The following is an 18,410-nucleotide window of genomic DNA, read 5'->3' as shown; positions in this document are numbered from 1 at the left end:
AGAATGCATTGCCTCAAATTATTTCTGTCGACCAGACTGGATTTATTAAAAATCGTTATTTGTCTTTTAATGTTAGGAGATTAATGAATGTTGTTTATACTTCATCTAGAACTCCAGAATGTGTCATTTCACTGGACGCTGAGAAAACGTTTGACAGAGTCGAATGGGCATATTTATTTAGTACGCTTGAGAAATTTAATTTTAGTCCGATATTTATATCTTGGATTAAATTGATTTACCATATTCCTTCTACTTTGGTATTTACAAATAATCTAAGATCTCCCTTTTTTTTCCAGTTGTTTTGTGGCACTAGGCAGGGCTGTCCTCTCAGCTCATTATTATTTGATATTGCCTTGGAACCTTTAGCTATTGCTATTCGTAACTCACCTAATATACTTGGCATTACCCATGGGAATGGGATGCACAAGTTATCACTATATACATATACAGATGATCTGTTACTATATATCTCTAACCCTGAGAAATCCATTCCGGCAGTAATATCCCTGCTTGTTTAGTAATTTTCCTAGCTACAAACGGAATCTTAATAAGAGTAAACTCTTCCCGTTAAATATGCAGGTTCCAATTTATAGACCTTCACCATTCAGATTGGTGACTATTTTACTTATCTGGGTGTTAAAATTACTAAGAAGCAAAAGGAATTATTTAACGTCAGTTCTTTTACTCTTAATTAATCAGGTTAAACAATTGCTTACTAAATGGTCCCCATTGTCTTTATCACTGATTGGTTGAATCAATGCTAATAAGATGATTATTCTACCTAAATTTTTATATCTATTTCAAGTGGTACCAATTTTTATTTCTAAATCCTTTTCTGATACTGCTGACTTTAAATTTCTTCATATATATGGCAGAATAAAAATCCTAGGCTAAGTAAAAAATACTTACAGAAGTCTAAAAAGGATGGTGGTTTGGCATTGCCGAATTCAAGATTTTATTACTGGGCAATTAATATCCAATATTTAATATTTTGGAAACAGGATTTGGATATATTTCCAAGTCTGCAATGAGTAAACCTTGAATGTAAATCTGTACAAGGGTTTTCACTGGTTTCTATTTCAGGGATTTCACTTCCCTTTGTTCTCTCTAAACTGAATAAACAAATTACATCATGAATATGGTTTCAATTTCGTAAATTTTTTGGTTTGAACAAATTTATTTTATCAAGCCCTATTATATCTAATTTTTTTCCAACCCTTTGTTATGGATCAAGCCTTTTTGGTATGGAAAATGAAGGGTATAATATGTTTTTGATTTATTCTTGGATAACTGTTTCATGTCTTTTGAACAGTTGTCTCATAAATATAATTAGCCTAGATCCCATTTTTTTCAGATACTTACAAATGAGAAACTTTTAAAATACTACGCAACCTACTTTTCTGACTTCATATCCAACTGATATCACAGAAAAAAATGTTATGTTTAAACCCTTATCAGAAGGGTTTACTAGCAACTATTTATGATATGATTATGAAAATACAGCCCGGTATATCTGATAAAATTAAGAATGAATGGGAAAGGGAACTTCAACTTCTCTTACCTATAGAGAAATGGGAGAAAATCTTTCAATTAGTTAACTTTTCCTCTGTATGTGCTAAACATATGTTGATAGGGCCCACATGTCTAAAGATAAACTAGCCCATTTTTACTCTCATATAAATCCTGTCTGTGACAGATGTCACTCTGAGGTAGCTTCTTTGACTCATATGTTCTGGTCTTGTCCTCTTTTGGAAAAACATTGGAAAGACATTTTTTATATTATTTCAACAGTTTTGCATATTGATTTACAACCTCATCCTATTACGGCAATTTTTGGTTTACCAATGATGGAACAGTTATTTATCCTCTTTAGCTCATCGGATGATTGCATTTGTTACATTAATGGCGAGAAGATCCATTTTATTGAATTGGAAAGAGATCAATCCTCCTACTACATTTCAATGGTTTTCCCAAACTATATCTTCTTTAAATTTAGAAAAAAAATCAGAAGTGTCATTTTTGATCCTTCGGTTAAATTTAAAGAGACTTAGAGGCCATTTATTCAACACTCCCATATGATGTAGCTTGACCTTTTCCGAATCCTTTTTACTAACCTAAAATATATGGACAGAGGAGCAGAGTTAACGACATTAATGATTGTATCCGATGTAATATAATAGCACAGCTTTGTTTAGTTCAGTTTTTTTTCTGATTTATATTTTTTCCTTGATATTTTGACATTTTTCTTTTTATTACGTTTATTTATAATAAGAGTTTGGGAGGCTTAGTATACCTGTGTTATCTGTAGTTTATATTCACGTATGTTAATTACCAATAATGTAATCCCGATCTCTTTGTACTAGTAACACACATCAAAGTTGCTGGTGAACGCAGCAGGCCAGGCAGCATCTCCAGGAAGAGGTACAGTCGATGTTTCAGGCCGAGACCCTTTGTCAGGACTAACTGAAGGAAGAGCTAGTGAGAGATTTGAAAGTGGGAGGGGGAGGGAGAGATCTGAAATGATAGGAGAAGACAGGAGGGGGAGGGATGGAGCCAAGAGCTGGACAGGTGATTGGCAAAAGGGATATGAGAGGATCATGGGACAGGAGGCCCAGGGAGAAAGAAAAGGGGGAGGGGGGGAAAAGCCCAGAGGATGGGCAAGGGGTATAGTGAGGGGGGCACAGGGAGAAAAAGGAGAGAGAGAAAAAGAACGTGTACATATAAATAAATAACGGTGGGGTACGAGGGGAAGGTGGGGCATTAGCGGAAGTTTGAGAAGTCAATGTTCATGCTAATCCCTCCCCCTCCTGTCTCTTCTATCATTTTGGATCTCCCCCTCCCCTTCCCCCTCCCACTTTCAAATCTCTTACTTTCTCTTCTTTCAGTTAGTCCTGACGAAGGGTCTCGGCCCGAAACGTCGACTGTACCTCTTCCTAGAGATGCTGCCTGGCCTGCTGTGTTCACCAGCAACTTTGATGTGTGTTTATTGATAAAGTTGATGTGTCTGTCCACAGAGGTCTCTGTCAAAGGTGAGCAGCTGCCGTCGGTGAGGGCTGGATCAGGACCCTTTCCTTCCAGATACCCGACCCTCACCCTCCACCCGCCCCGGGACGTTGGAGCCGGGCTTCGGCTCTGCTTGGGAGGGAGCCCCGAGGCATGAGTGGAGGATGTGGCTGAGGAGAGAGGCTCGTATTTGGAGATCAGCTGGTGGGCCGCGGTGAGGGAAGGAGAGGGGACGGCGGTTTCGGGCTTTGCATGAAGGATCGCTCTGCACCCCCCCCCAACCCTTCAGTGGGAAGAGGCAGCAAACGCCACCCGTCCCGGCCGCCTCTGAAGCCACAGGCTGAAGAGATGGCCCGAAACGTCAATTGATTTCTCATTGCCTGATCTGTTGATTTCCTCCAGAATTTTGTGTGTTCCTCTTTATCTCCGTCCCTCACTCCATCGCACCACTCTCCTCCCTCGCTTCTCTCTCTATTTTTAACATCTTTTTATTAATTATTATCGAAAATTGACAACAAAAAAACACATTAAAATAATCAAGTCAATATATCAATATGTATAATAAGAGTCAAACTATTAACCAAGCTAAACAGTATATCAATAATAATGTTTTAAAAAACAATGTTAAAGCTTTTTTTTTGAAAAAAGAAAGAAGGAAAACAGAACCCCTAATAACTAAAACAAAAAAAAACAGCTAACAAACAAAAAAAAAAGAGGAAAACAAAAACCCATTTGGAGCACAAACCTGGAGCTATACGCCATACAAGCTTCTATAAAAAAAAGACATCAATCTGCCAACCAAATCCATTTACCCAAGAATCAGAAAGGAACCATCTTAATTAAATCAAATGATAGTGTAGCAGGCAAAAGAGCCCCACCTTTTCTCAAAGTCAAATCGAGGATCAAAAGTTCGACTTCTGATTTTTTTCCAAACTAAGACATAGCATCACCATTGTTTCAAAGTGGGAGCAGAAGCATCTTTCTATTTTAATAAATAGCCCTTCTAGCCAATAATGTAACAAATGCAATTACATATTGGTCTGATATAGAAATACCATGAATATATTGAGGAATTATACCAAATAAAACTGCCAATTTATTAGGTTGTAAATTAATTTTTAAAGCTTTAGAAATTGTACAAAAAAGAGATTTCCAAAACTGTTTCAGTACAGAACACAACCAAAACGTATGTGTCAATGTAGCTATCTCAGTTTTACATCTATTACACTGACTATTAACATTAGGAAATATTTTAGACAGTCTCTCCTTTGTCAAATAATAACGATGTACAATTTTAAATTGAATCAAAGAATGACTGGCGTGAATCGAAGAAGAGTTAACCAGCTTCAAAATTTGCAACCTATCCTCTGTTATCAAGGTCTTGTTAAGCTTTCTTTCTCAATCTTGCTTAATCTTAAATAGAGGATAATTATCCTGTTGTTATAGTAAATTATAAATTTTCCCAATAAAACCTTTCACTAAAGGGTTAATTTTTTAAATAGTGTCTAACAGGTCAGAATCTTGTATATATGGAAAATTACTTAAATATTCTTGTAAAAAATGTCTGACCTAAAGATATTGCAAAAAGTGTGAGTATGAAAGAGTATTTAGTTACTAATTTCTCAAAGGACATCAATCAGCCTTCTTGAAACAAATCCATAAGGGAATAAATTCCTTTATTCCTTCAAAGAGAAAAGGTAGGATCACTAAGTGAAGGTTTAAATAAATAGTTTTGATAAATTAAACTAAGAAGGTTAAATTTTTTAAGATTAAAAAACTTAAGAAACTGGTACCAAATTCATAATGACTGCTTAATCATCAGATTAATATTTAAAATTGAAATTTTGGCTAGTTGTACAGGTGAAGAAACTCCTAATAACGAACTTAAGTAAAATTGTTTCACAGCTTTCAGTTCCAAGTCAACCCATGGTGGACGTTCATTTTTATCTGTACAATATAACCAAGAACACGCATAGCATATATTAACTGCCCAATAACACATTCTTAAATTAGGCAAAGCAAGACCGCCATCCTTTTTTAATTTTTGTAAATGATATTTTCCAATTCTTGGTCTTTTATTATTAAACACAAAAGATGAAATAATAGAGTCAACCTGCTCAAAAAACTTCTTAGTTAAAAAAATAGGAATATTTTGAAATACATATAAAAATTTTGGTAAGATCATCATTTTAATTGCATGAATTCGACCAACTAACAAAAGTGTAAGAGGATTCCATCTAGAAAATAATTGCTTCATAAAATCCGCTAAGGGAACTAAATTAGCACTATAAAGGTCTCCATAACTTTGGTGATGATAATACCTATATATTTAAAAGAATTCATAATTTTAAAAGGAATATCATCATATATAAAAGCAGAATCATTTAAAGGAAATAATTCATTTATGCAGGTTTAATTTATATTCTGAAAGCTTTCCAAATTCATTTAATAATTTCAATAAATTGGGAATAGATTCTTCAGGATTCGAAATATAAACTAAGAGATCATCAGCATAAAAGGAAATCTTTTGAATAATTCCATTTATGGAAATTCCTTGAATATCCTTATCTTCACGAAGTGCAATAGCCTAAGGTTCTAGCACCAAATTGAATAACAAAGAACTTAACGGACATCCTTGTCTCGTACCCCGCAAAAGTTGAAAAAAGGGGATCTACAGTTATTAGTAATCACAGTGGCAATAGGGCTTTTATACATCATTCTAATCCACTTATTAAAATTAGTACCAAAGCTAAATTTCTCTAAAACGTTAAATAAATATTTCCATTCAACTCTATCAAATGCCTTTTCAGCATCAAGAGAAACAACACATTGGGGAGTTCTCGAGGGGGATGAGTATATAAGATTTAACAGTCTCTGAGTGTTAGAAAAAGAATAACGGCCTTTTATAAAACCTGTTTGGTCCTGAGAAATAATTTTAACTAGTATATTCTCCAACCGATTAGCCATTATTTTTGAAAGAATTTTGGCATCTACATTTAAAAATGAGATAGGTCTATATGAAGCACAATCCGTAGGGTCTTTATCTTTCTTAAGAATTAAAGAAATAGAAGCTTCATAAAATGTAGAAGGTAACTCTCCCAACAAAAAAGAATCTTTATACATTTCCTAAATATAAGGAGTAAACAAATTTTCAAATTTTTTATAAAATGCTACAGAAAAACCATCTAGTCCAGGAGCTTTACCAGATTGCATTGAAAAAATAGCTTTCTGAATTTCTCTTTCAGTAAAAGGAGTATCAAGAATTTGTTGATCTTCAACAGATATTCTAGGAAAATCAATATTTTGTAAAAAGTTTCGCTGAACACCTACGCTCTGTCTGCCAGAGAAAGCAGGATTTCCCAGTGGCCACACATTTTAATTTCACGTCCCATTCCCATTTCGATATGTCTATCCACAGCCTCCTCTACTGTAAAGATGAAGCCACACTCAGGTTAGAGGAACAACCCCTTATATTCCATCTGGGTAGCCTCCAACCTGTTGGCATGAACATTGACTTCTCAAACTTCCGCTAATGCCCCACCTCCCCCTTGTACCCCATCCATTATTTATTTATATACACACATTCTTTTTCTCTCTCTCCTTCATCTCCCTCTGTCCCTCTCACTATATCCCTTGCCCATCCTCAGGGTTTTTCCCCCCTCCCCTTTTCTTTCTCCCTGGGCCTCCTGTCCCATGATCCTCTCATATCCCTTTTGCCAATCAACTGTCCAGCCCTTGGCTCCATCCCTCCCCCTCCTGTCTTCTCCTATCATTACGGATCTCCCCCTCCCCCTCCCACTTTCAAATCTCTTACTAGCTCTTCTTTCAGTTAGTCCTGACGAAGGGTCTCAGCCCGAAACATCGACTGTACCTCTTTCTATAGATGCTGCCTGGCCTGTTGCGTTCATCAGCAACTTTGATGTGTGTTGCTTGAATTTCCAGCATCTGCAGATTTCCTCGTGTTTGCGTTTTGTAAAAAGGCATTCATTTTGGAAGGATCAGCTGGAAACTGAGATTTATAGAGTTCACTGTAATAGTCTTGATAAATTTTATTAATATCTTCATAGTTACAAGCTAATCTACCATCTCCCTTACGAATTTTTAAAATTTGTCTTTTAGCTCTAACTGCTTTCAGTTGGAATGCTAGTAGCTTATTACTTTTACCTCCAGACACATAAAATTGACTTTTTAATTTAAGCAAAGTTCTTTCAATAGAATAAATTAATAATAAATTATATTGGGATTTAAGTTCAACCCTTTGTTTAAATAAATCAATATTAGGAGAAACTGCACAAGTGTTATCCAAGTCTTTAATTTGTTTTGAAATCCAATCTAACTCTATTTTTGTCTGTTTCTTAAGCTTAGCCAAACAGGAGATTATCTGACCTCGAAAATACACTTTAAATGTATCCCATATAATCAATTTTGACATATCTTCCGTATTATTAAAAAGAAAAAAATCTTATATTTTAATCTCTATAAATTTGACAAAGTCCAAACTTTGTACTAAGCTTTCCGGAACATGCCAAGGCAAGTTTACATTGCTAACATCATTCAATTCAAAAGTTAAGTTTAAAGGTGCATGATCCGAGACAGCAATAGCATCATATTCACATTTCTGGACCTTGAACAAAAATCGGAAATCAGCTATAAAATAATCAATTCGCGAGTATTTTTTATGGACATGTGAATAAAAATAATAATCTCTGTCATTAGGATGTAGATTTCTTCGGATTTCTATCAAACCATAATCAATTAAAAAGGAATTAATAAGTGATGCTGAACAACTCGGAAGCTGCAGATTGGTTGAACTCTTGTCAATCAAAGGGTTTAAACAACAGTTGAAGTCACCTCCCATCAGCAGTGTACATTCATTTAAATCTGGTAATGAACCAAATACATTTTTAAAAAAAAGGATCATCTATTTTAGGTCCATATAGATTAACCAAGACAATTTTTATATTGAAAATTGTTCCTTTAATAATTAAAAATCTACCATTGATATCTGAGATGATATCTTCTTGGATAGATAAAATATTAGCTTTAATAAAAATAGATACTCCCTTTGTTTTATTTTGACAAGTAGCATGATATTGAAGGCCCTTCCACATTTTAAAAAATCTATTTTGATCGCCCATTCTGATATGCGTTTCTTGAACAAAAATTATATCGGGCCGGAATCGGTTAATAATTTTAAAAGTCTTCTTTCGCTTAATAGGGTGATTCCAGCCATGTACGTTCCAACTAATAACGTTTATCTGTTTAATAACCATAGAATATTGTTTTAAACACGAAAAAACACGCATACCATCATGGGCTAATCAAAGATGGAGGTGATGCATATAACCATATAGAAAACACGCATACCATCATGGGCTAATCAAAGATGGAGGTGATGAATATAACCATATAGAAAACACGCATGCTCCGGAGCTCCATAATGGGGAAAAAACCTGAAAAAAAACCTATAATAAACCTCAAAATGCAAAAAAAAAACCTGAATCCTTCCCCCCATCCCAAAAGGTAGAAATCCGGCAAAAAGGAAGGAAAAAGCTGGAGTGCCTCCCCAAAGAGAAGAAAAAAAAGTAGAACGCCATGTGCAGCGCAAAATAAATAGTGATTTAAAAGTTTTTCTCCCAATTCCCCCCTCCCCTTTACAAAGAAATCAAATGACCCTAAGATAAGAAAGCCCAGCAGAGAAGCAGAAAAAAGATGTTTAAAGTTAATCATTGAAAATAAACTAGGAATGTGAAAACAGTCTCCAGAAGCGTCAAAACAACGCTATTAAACCTCAACAATACAATCTCTAACAAGAAAAAGACACCATTATTCCTCTAGCTTAAAACTAAAGCTAATTATCTGTTCTAAACACTCCTCATTATATAAGAAAAAGTCTATATAAACTAGGAAAGCTATCACTTAATTAATAAAAAGGAAGAAAGAAGCAAATAATCAAACCAGTTAATAATCTGCCCACTTTGTTAGTTCACTCCATGTACCAAGACTTCAAAAATGTCATTCATTAGCCAAACCAAGAAGTTCACCTCTTCTTTAAATAGTTCAATAATCAAACAAAATCTTCAGCATATCAGAAATCTTCAAAGCCTGTTTTCTTTCAGAAAATTATTCAGCAACCCAAGTATCCTTCATGCATCAGCCGACTCCACGATAGAGTTAATAAAGTCCAATGCTGCTTGGGGATCCAAAAACACGAGGTGTAGAATCTTTAGGAAATAATTTTAAACAAGCTGGATAGCGGAGCGATGGAAAAAGTCCCTTTGCATAAGCAGTTTTCATTGCTGGGGCAAATTTGATCCACTGTTCCATAATTTCCCGTAGATGGTCTTCGTAAAAACGGATCACGGAACCGTTAAATTTAAAAACTCTCTGTTTCCTTGCACATATTATGATTTGTCTTTAACTTTAAAATGAAGAAAGTTGACCAAAATAGGCTGAGGTTTACCTGAAATCTGAGAATTCGATATGAAAATTCTATGAGCTCTTTCAATATCGGGAGGTTGAGGTAGAATATCCAGAAACAAAGATTGAAACAAATTGGCAAAATAGTCCAATAAATTCCCACTCTCAGAACCTTCCTTGAGTCCGATAATTTGTATATTATTCCAACGAGACTTCGCCTCTAAAACGACAATTTTACGTTGAGCCTGTTCCAAGTGGGTTGAAATATCCACAATCAGACGTTTTGATTCTTTAAACTCAGTATTGAAGGAAATAATATTTTCCTCAACAGTCTGAAAACTCTGTCGGAACGACTTCAACTCAGGAGTGTTATTGTCTATTTTGTTGTCGACAGCCATCAACACACGTTCCAAGCACTCAGCCCAGACAGGCATATCTTCCGATTTTTGTTTCAAAGTTTTTTCCGTTCCATTGCTGGATTCAAAAGGCAGCTTTCCGCTTCTTAAAGGATATGACATAATGACAACTATTTCCCTCTAAGATCCGAGAAATAAAAGTTAAACATTCAAGGTTTAAACTGGGGAAAAGGAGGAATTAAAGGCAGCCACATAATTTATGTATCAGTCCATCGAGTCGCAGGCGGAAGTCCCCGCTCGCCTCTCTCTCTGCCCCACCATCTACCCTCCCTAGCTTGCATCTCTCCCCTTCTCCTCCCTCTTCCCTCCCCCTCTTTTCTTCCTCGCTTCCCTCTCTCCTCCCATCTACCCTCCCACTCAATCATACACGCACACAAAAATATATTATATATGTATGTATATATACACACATACACATAAAACATGTAATATATATAAATTAAAAATCTAAATGTATATACAGTATACATAAAAAATATACACACAAAACACACAAAATAGTTATATAACATATATAAAATACTTAAGTGTTTGTGTGTGTATATATCCATAAAACATATAAATATATAAAAACATTTATACTGTGTACTGTACCAGCAGTTATGGTCGAAATGACAATAAAAAGTGACTTGACTTGAAATATATGTACATCAAAATCCATGTGTTAAAAATAATATCTGTATAAGATTTATATACACATAGAGAAGAGGTAGTGTTCAAGAGGCAACGAGTGCCACCTGCCTTGGCTGCCTCTGAACCCTTTACAGGCTGAAGAGACGGCCCCAAATATCAACTGATTTCCGTTGCCTGCCTGTTGAGTTCTTCTAGAATTTTATGTGTGTACTCCGTATCTCCGCCACCTCGCTCCATCACACCACTCCACCCTCTCCCCTCCTAGCTCCCCTCTCTCCCCTATCTACACTCCCTTCCCACTCTCCCCTCCACCCCTCCCTCATTTCCTTCTCCCACTTTGCCCCCTCAGTTCCCTCTCTCCCTACATACCCTTTCCCACTCCCCCATCCCCTCTCCCAAATATCCCATCACCTTCCCTTCCCTCTCTTCCCTCCCCTCACTTCCCTCTCTCCTCTTCCTCCCCTCCCACCCCCTCCCCCTTTTCCCTTCCACTCTCCTCATCGAACCCTCTACCCTCCCCTCCCTCTCCACCCACCTCCCCTCCATCTCTTCCGTTCCCTTACTTCCCTCTCCTCATCTACTCTACCCTTTCTCCCTCCCCTCCCATCCCTCGCCATCGCCCTCTCTCACCTCTCTTCCTCCCTTTGCTCCTCTTCCTTCCCCTCACCCCTCTACTTCCCTCCCCTCTTCCTGCCTCCCCTTTCCCCCTCATCTTTCTTCCCCTCACCCCTACCCTTCTTCTTTCCATCTTCCCCTTCCCCCAGTCCCCCTTACTCCTTTTATCCTTCACCCTCTTACTCATCTTCCTTTCTTCCCTCACTCATTTCTCTCCCCCTTCCTCTCTCCATCACTTCCTCCCTCTCTTCCATCCCCTCCCCTCTTCCTCCCTCCCATTCCCCACTTCCTCCCATTCCTACTTTCCCCTATTTCCCCTCTTCCCTTAAACCCTCTACATCCCTAACCCTCTTCCTGCCTCCCCATCTTCCACCCTCCCCCTTGCACCTCCCATTCCTCTTCCCCTCACTTCCATCCTCCCTCACCACTTCCTCCCTCCCACCACCACTCCATCATCTTTCCCTTCCCCATCCCCTCCCCCTCTTCCTCCTCCTCCCCTCATTCAGCTCCCTTCTCTCCACCCCTTCCTCCCTCACCCTCCTCCTCATCATAGTTCCCTCTAATGTGCGCACAAAAGGTTAGTTACCTAAAATTATGTAGTAGTTATTAATTATACTTATTGAAAATAATCTTTTAGCTAACTGTTTCTATTAACTAGTTAGTCAGTTTTTCAAATACCACAACGCACGTCACTAATTTACGTCACCTCACCTATCCTGTTCCGGTTTGTACAGCTGCATCAGGGCGGCAGCCATGTTTGGCGGACAGTGTTCATATCGTAAGGTTTACAAAGATCTGTTTCAAAGCCTGTGGATAGCTTACTGTTTTTATTGGATTCACTATGTCAAATTCAAAAGAAGCAAAGGGTGTGAAGTGCAAAAGAACTGCAAATTTGCTTAAAGTTGAAGGCTTAACAAAATAGTAGAAACTGTTACACCGAAAGCTCATGAGGTCACGAGAAATATTTATGTATGATTCGGAAACTGGAGTTAACTGTTTGTATTGTCGTGATGCGAAAGTTGCTGGAGAACTTGCTAGTGGAAAGAAGTGGGAGGATATTTGGAAACTTGACTTTTTGAAGCGTCATTTGGCAAGTAAATCGCATTGGACGGTGTACAAAAGCTCAAGCAACAGAACCCGTCATTACCCGTTACAGGAGTGCTACGCATGTTACGGTTGAGTGCAGATGAGCGAGAGCGAAAACAATCAAACCCAGAGTAGATCAAAGTTGAGGTACAAGAATGGTCAGCTTTTGATTTCTTCGCAATTGCAGATTGTGACTTCACATTTGGTGATGAACAAGTTAATGCCTTATGTCTAAAATATCATCATTTTCTAGCTGAAAATATTGTAATAGTTAGACAGTTTAATGATTTCAAATTTTCCATGCAAGAAAAAATTAAATCCAACCGATTTCAAACTTTGCTCAAATGGTTGCACTTGTACTTCAAAATGGACAGATTTGCGACCTTGCACAGTTGATGGACATTGGGGGAACCTTTCTTGCGTCTTGTACGGACTGTGAGCGAGGTTTTAGCCAAATGAATCAACTCAAAAACAAGCTGAGAAACCGTTTAGGTGAATGTCATTTGGATATGTTAATGAGAATCAAAAGCTATCAATGGGATGGAAGTTCTATTGGTTGAGATAGAGTTTACAAAGAATGGGTAAGTGCCAAAGACAGGAGAGAGAAAAAATAACTGAGTGACTTAAATATGAGAAAAATTAAATATCTCCAACCTGATGGCATGAACATTGACTTCTCTAACTTCCGTTAATGCCCCTCCTCCCCTTCACACCCCATCCCTTATTTATTTATTATTATCATTATGATTTTTTTCTTTCCCTTTTTCCTCTCTCTCTTTTTTCTCCCTCTGTCCCTCTCACTATAAGCCCTTGCCCATCCTCTGGGCTTCCTCCCCCTTTCTTTCTTCCTTCATTGCTCCTCATCCCCCTCATTCATCTCCCTTCCCTCCACCCCTCATCTCTCTGCCTCCACTCCTCTTCCCCCTCCCTCTTCCCCCTCACACTCCCTCCCTCAAACCCACTGCCCTTCCTCCCTCGAACCCACCCCCTTCCTCACACTCCATCCCTCGAACCCACCCCCTTCCTCCCACTCCCTCCTTCAAACTCACCCCTTATTCTCATCCCTCCCTCCCTCTCTCCCCTTCCTCCCTGCCCTCTTTGTCCTTCACCCTCTTACTCCCACACCCTTTCCCTCCCTCGCTCTAGCCCTCTTCAACCTTCCCCATTCCTCCCCCTCACCCCTCACCCTTTTCCTCCCATTCCTCCACTTCCCTCTTCCACTTCCCTCTTCCACCCCCTTCCTTCCTCCCCATAACCCCCTTCTTCCCCTCACCCCCCTCCAATATTCCCTCTAATTTTTCGTAGTCAGTGTGCGCAAAAATCTTATGTTGTGCAAATTTTTTTCGTGACAAAAGTATGAGCACACTGAATGCACACATGGGACAGTTTATGTAGGTTTACAAAATATTTGACTAAAAAGTGCACAGAATAACAACAAAATAACGTGCATATTTAATTCACACACAAAAAAAATGCTGGTGAACTCAGCAGGCTAGGCAGCATCTATAGGAAGAGGTACAGTCGATATCTTGGGCTGAGGCCCTTCGTCAGGACGAACTGAAAGAAGAGATAGTAAGAGATTTGAAAGTGGGAGGAGGAGGGTGAGGGAGAGATCCGAAATGCTAGGAGAAAACAGGAGGGGGAGGGATGGAGCTAAGAGCTGGAAAGTTGATTGGCAAAAGGGATACGAGGCTGGAGAAGGGAGAGGATCATGGGACGGGAGGCTGAGAGAGAAAGAAAGGGGGAGGGGATCCCAGAGGATGGGTAAGGAGTTATAGTGAGAGGGTCAGAGGGAGAAAAAAAGAGAAATAAAGGGGAAAGAAAATAAATAAATAGATAGATAGATAAATAAGGGATGGGGTACGAAGGGGGGAGGGGCATTAATGGAAGTTAGTTCATGATATCAGGTTGGAGGTATTTAATTTTTCTCATATTTAAGTCACTCAGTTATTTTTTCTTTCTCCTGTCTTTGGCATTTACCCATTCTTTGTAAACTCTATCTCGACCAATAGAACTTCTATCCCATTGATAGCTTTTGATTCTCATTAACATAGCCAAATGATATTCACCTAAATGGTTTCTCAGCTTGTTCTCGAATTGATTCATTAGGCTAAAACCTCGCTCACAGTCCACACTAGATGCAAGAGAGGTTCCCCCAATGCCCATCAACTGTGCAAGGTCGCAAATCTGTTTATTTTGAAGTTCAAATGCCATCAATTGAGCAGTTTTAATTTTTTCTTGCACGGAAAATAGGAAATCATTAAACTGTCTAACTATTACAATATTTTCAGCTAGAAAATCATGATAGTTTAGGCATAAGGCATTAACTTGTTCATCGCCAAATGTGAAGTCACAATCTGTAATTGCGGAGAAATCAAAAGCTGACCATTCTTGTACCTCAACTTTGATCTCCTCTGGGTTTGATCATTTTCACTCTCGCTAATCTGCGCTCAACCGTAACATGCATAGCACTCCTGTAACGGGTAATGACAGGTTCTGTTGCCTGAGCCTTTGTACACTGTCCAAATGCGATTTACTTGCCAAATGATGCTTCAAAAAGTCATTTCCAAATATCATCCCACTTCTTTCCACTAGCAAATTCTCCAGCAACTTTCACATCACGACAATATAAACAAATAACTCCAGTTTCCAAATCATACATAAATATTTCTCGTAGCTGAACGTTCATGACCTCAGGAGCTTTCGGTGTAACGGTTTCTACTATTTTGTTAAGCCATTCAACTTTAAACAAATTTGCAGTTCTTTTGCGCTTCACGCCCTTCGCTTCTTTTGAATTCGACATAGTGAATCAATATTTTTTCCAATAAAAACTTAGTAAGCTATCTACAGGATCTGAAACAGATCTTTGTAAACTTTACGATATGAACACTGTCCGCCAAAGATGGCTGCCGCCGTGATGCAGCTGTACAAACCGGAGCAGGATAGGTGAGGTGATGTAAATTAGCGACGTGCATTGTGGTATTTGAAAAGCTGACTAACTAGTTAACATTAACAGTTAGCTAAAAGATTATTTTCAATATGTATAATTATTAACTACTACATTATTTTAGGTAATTAACCTTTGGTACGCACATTAATTTCCTTTGTGCGCTGGTTGAAAAATGTGTGTGCGCGTGCACACACGCACAGCTTAGAGGGAACTATGCCTCCCTCCATCTCTGTTCATTTCCTCCAGAATTTTGTGTGTTCCTCCGTTTCTCTGCCATCTCGCTCCATCGCACCACTCTACGCTCTCCCCTGCCTCGCTTCCCTCTCCCGTCTACCCTCCTTAGATTCCATCTTTCCCAGACCCCTCCCCGCCCTGCACCTGCCTCTCCCCTCCCCCCTTCTCTTCCTCACTTCCCGCTCTTTCCAACTACCCTCCCACATTCTCTCTCATACGCGCGCACACAAAAATATTTATTTTTATACATACACACACACATATATATATATATATATATATATACACACACACATACATACACACACATACCCGTAACACACATGTAGATATATACAGTGGCATGGAAAAGTTTGGGCACCCCTTGTCAAAATTTCTCTTACTGTGACTAGTTTAGTGAGTAGAAGATGAACTGATCTCCAAAAGTCATAAAGTTAAAGATGAAACATTCTTTCCAACATCTTAAGCAAGATTAGTATATTATTTTTGTTTTGTACAATTTTAGAGTGAAAAAAAGGAAAGGAGCACCATGCAAAATTTTGGGCGCCCCAAGAGATTTGAGCTCTCAGATAACTTTTACTAAGGTCTCAGACCTTAACTAGCTTGTTAGGGCTATGGCTTGTTCACAATCATTGTTAAGAAAGGCCAGGTGACGCAAATTTCAAAGCTTTATAAATACCCTGACTCCTCAAATCTTGTCCCAATAATCAGCAGCCATGGGCTCCTCTAAGCAGCTGCTTAGCACTCTAAAAATTAAAATAATTGATGCCCACAAAGCAGGAGAAGGCTATAAGAAGATAGCAAAGCGTTTTCAGGTAGCCGTTTCCTCAGTTTGTAATGTAATTAAGAAATGGCAGTTAACAGGAACAGTGGAGGTCAAGTTGAGGTCTGGAAGACCAAGAAAACTTTCCAAGAGAACTGCTCATAGAATTGCTAGAAAGGCAAATCAAACCCCCTGTTTGACTGCAAAAGACCCTCAGGAAGATTTAGCAACTCTGGAGTGGTGGTGTACTGTTCTACTGTGTAGCGACACCTGCACAAATATGACCTTCATGGAAGAGTCATCAGAAGAAAATCTTTCCTGTGTCCTCACCACAACATTCAGCGTCAGAAGTTTGCAAAGGAACATCAAAACAAGCCTGATGCATTTTGGAAATGCCTGTGGACTGATGAAGTTCAAATAGAACTTTTTGGCCGCAATGAGCAAAGGTATGTTTGGAGAAAAAAGGGTGCAGAATTTCATGAAAAGAACACCTCTCCAACTGTTAAGCACGGGGAGGGATCGATCATGCTTTGGGCTTGGGTTGCAGCCAGTGGCACAGGGAACATTTCACTGGTAGAGGGAAGAATGAATTCAGTTAGATACCAGCAAATTCTGGAAGCAGACATCACACCGTCTGTAAAAAAGCTGAAGATGAAAAGAGGATGGCTTCTACAACAGGATAATGATCCTAAATACACCTCAAAATCCACTATGGACTACCTCAAGAGGTGCAAGCTGAAGGTTTTGCCATGGCCCTCACAGTCCCCTGACCTAAACATCATCGAAAATCTGTGGATAGACCTCAAAAGAGCAGTGCATGCAAGACGGCTCAAGAATCTCACAGAACTAGAAGCCTTTTGCAAGGAAGAATGGGTGAAAATCCCCGAAACAAGAATTGAAAGACTCTTAGCTGGCTACAAAAAGCGTTTACAAGGTGTGATACTTGCCAAAGGGGGTGTTACTAAGTACTGACCACGCAGGGTGCCCAAACTTTTGCTTCGGGCCCTTTTCCTTTTTAGTTATTTTGAAACTGTAAAAGATGGAAATAAAAAGTAATCTTGCTTAAAATATTAAAGAAATGTGTCATTTTTAACTTTATGCCTTTTGGAAATCAGGTCATCTTTTACTTACTCAGCTATTCACAGTAACAGAAATTTTGACCGGGGTGCCCAAACTTCTGCATGCCACTGTATATACAATTACATTAAAAATATAAATGTAGGTATACACAAAGAACACATATAATGGATAGCATGATGGCATCCATTAGTCTCGCGAGACCATGGATCTACGCCTGGAAAGTCTGTCTGTGGAGTGTCCTCTCCAGGGCGCAGGCTTGGGCAAGGTTGTATGGAAGACCGGCAGTTGCCCGTGCTGCGAGTCTCCCCTCTCCACGACACCGATATTGTCCAAGGAAGGGCAAGGACCGATACAGCGTGGCATCGGTGTCGTGGCAGGAATTGCCAAAACGAGGTCGAAGTCAACGTCGGACTGCCTTAGGGACTCCAGCTCTGGATTTGTCCTCAGAGTTTACTCCCGAAGCCTTTCCCATGAGTGGCTATGGCCGCAAGGCAGCGGAGGTTTGAAATCAGGGTTTTCTCTCTCTTAGATGGACTGCCTTCTGAGGCTGACAAGCTCTACCTACCTGAAGCGCTGGCTTTAAAGCGTCAGAACCCGCCTTCGCCCCTTCTCCTGTCAGTAGAAACAGTTCCGCCGGGCATAGAGGCTAAGCCACACGAGAAGGGCAGGAGTTGGACTTGGTTGTCAGAGGCTATATGAGGCGCGTGCCATGAGGAGCACTTTTAGGTGGTGGGAGCTATCCCCACTACCACTCCTCGGCTTGACAACCTTGGAACTATAATAGATGTATAACATATATAAAAATAGACACACACACACAGATATATATATATATATATGTATAAAATACATACATAAATAAAAATCCATATGTTAAAAATAACATGTAAAGAATATATATACTTGCTCATATAGAAGAGGTAGTGTTCAGGAAGAGATGGCCCAAAATATGAACTGATTTCCATTGCCTGACCTGTTGAGTTCTTCCAGAGTTTTGTGCGTGTTCTCTGCAATTTTGTTTCCTCTGCCACCTCGCTCCATCTTACCACTCTCTCCCCTCCCAGCCTCCCCTTTCTTTCCCATCTGTGATGGCATAAATATTGACTTCTCTAACTTCCGTTAATGCCCCCCTTCCCTTCAACACCCCACCCTTATTTATTTATTTTTTTTAATTTTCTCCTCTGTCCCTCTCACAATAACTCCTTGCCTG

The sequence above is a fragment of the Mobula birostris genome, chromosome 29 (genome assembly GCF_030028105.1).
Source record: "Mobula birostris isolate sMobBir1 chromosome 29, sMobBir1.hap1, whole genome shotgun sequence".
Taxonomy (NCBI): domain Eukaryota; kingdom Metazoa; phylum Chordata; class Chondrichthyes; order Myliobatiformes; family Myliobatidae; genus Mobula; species Mobula birostris.
The sequence above is the reverse complement of the archived record's forward strand: the minus strand, read 5'-3'. Positions refer to the sequence as shown.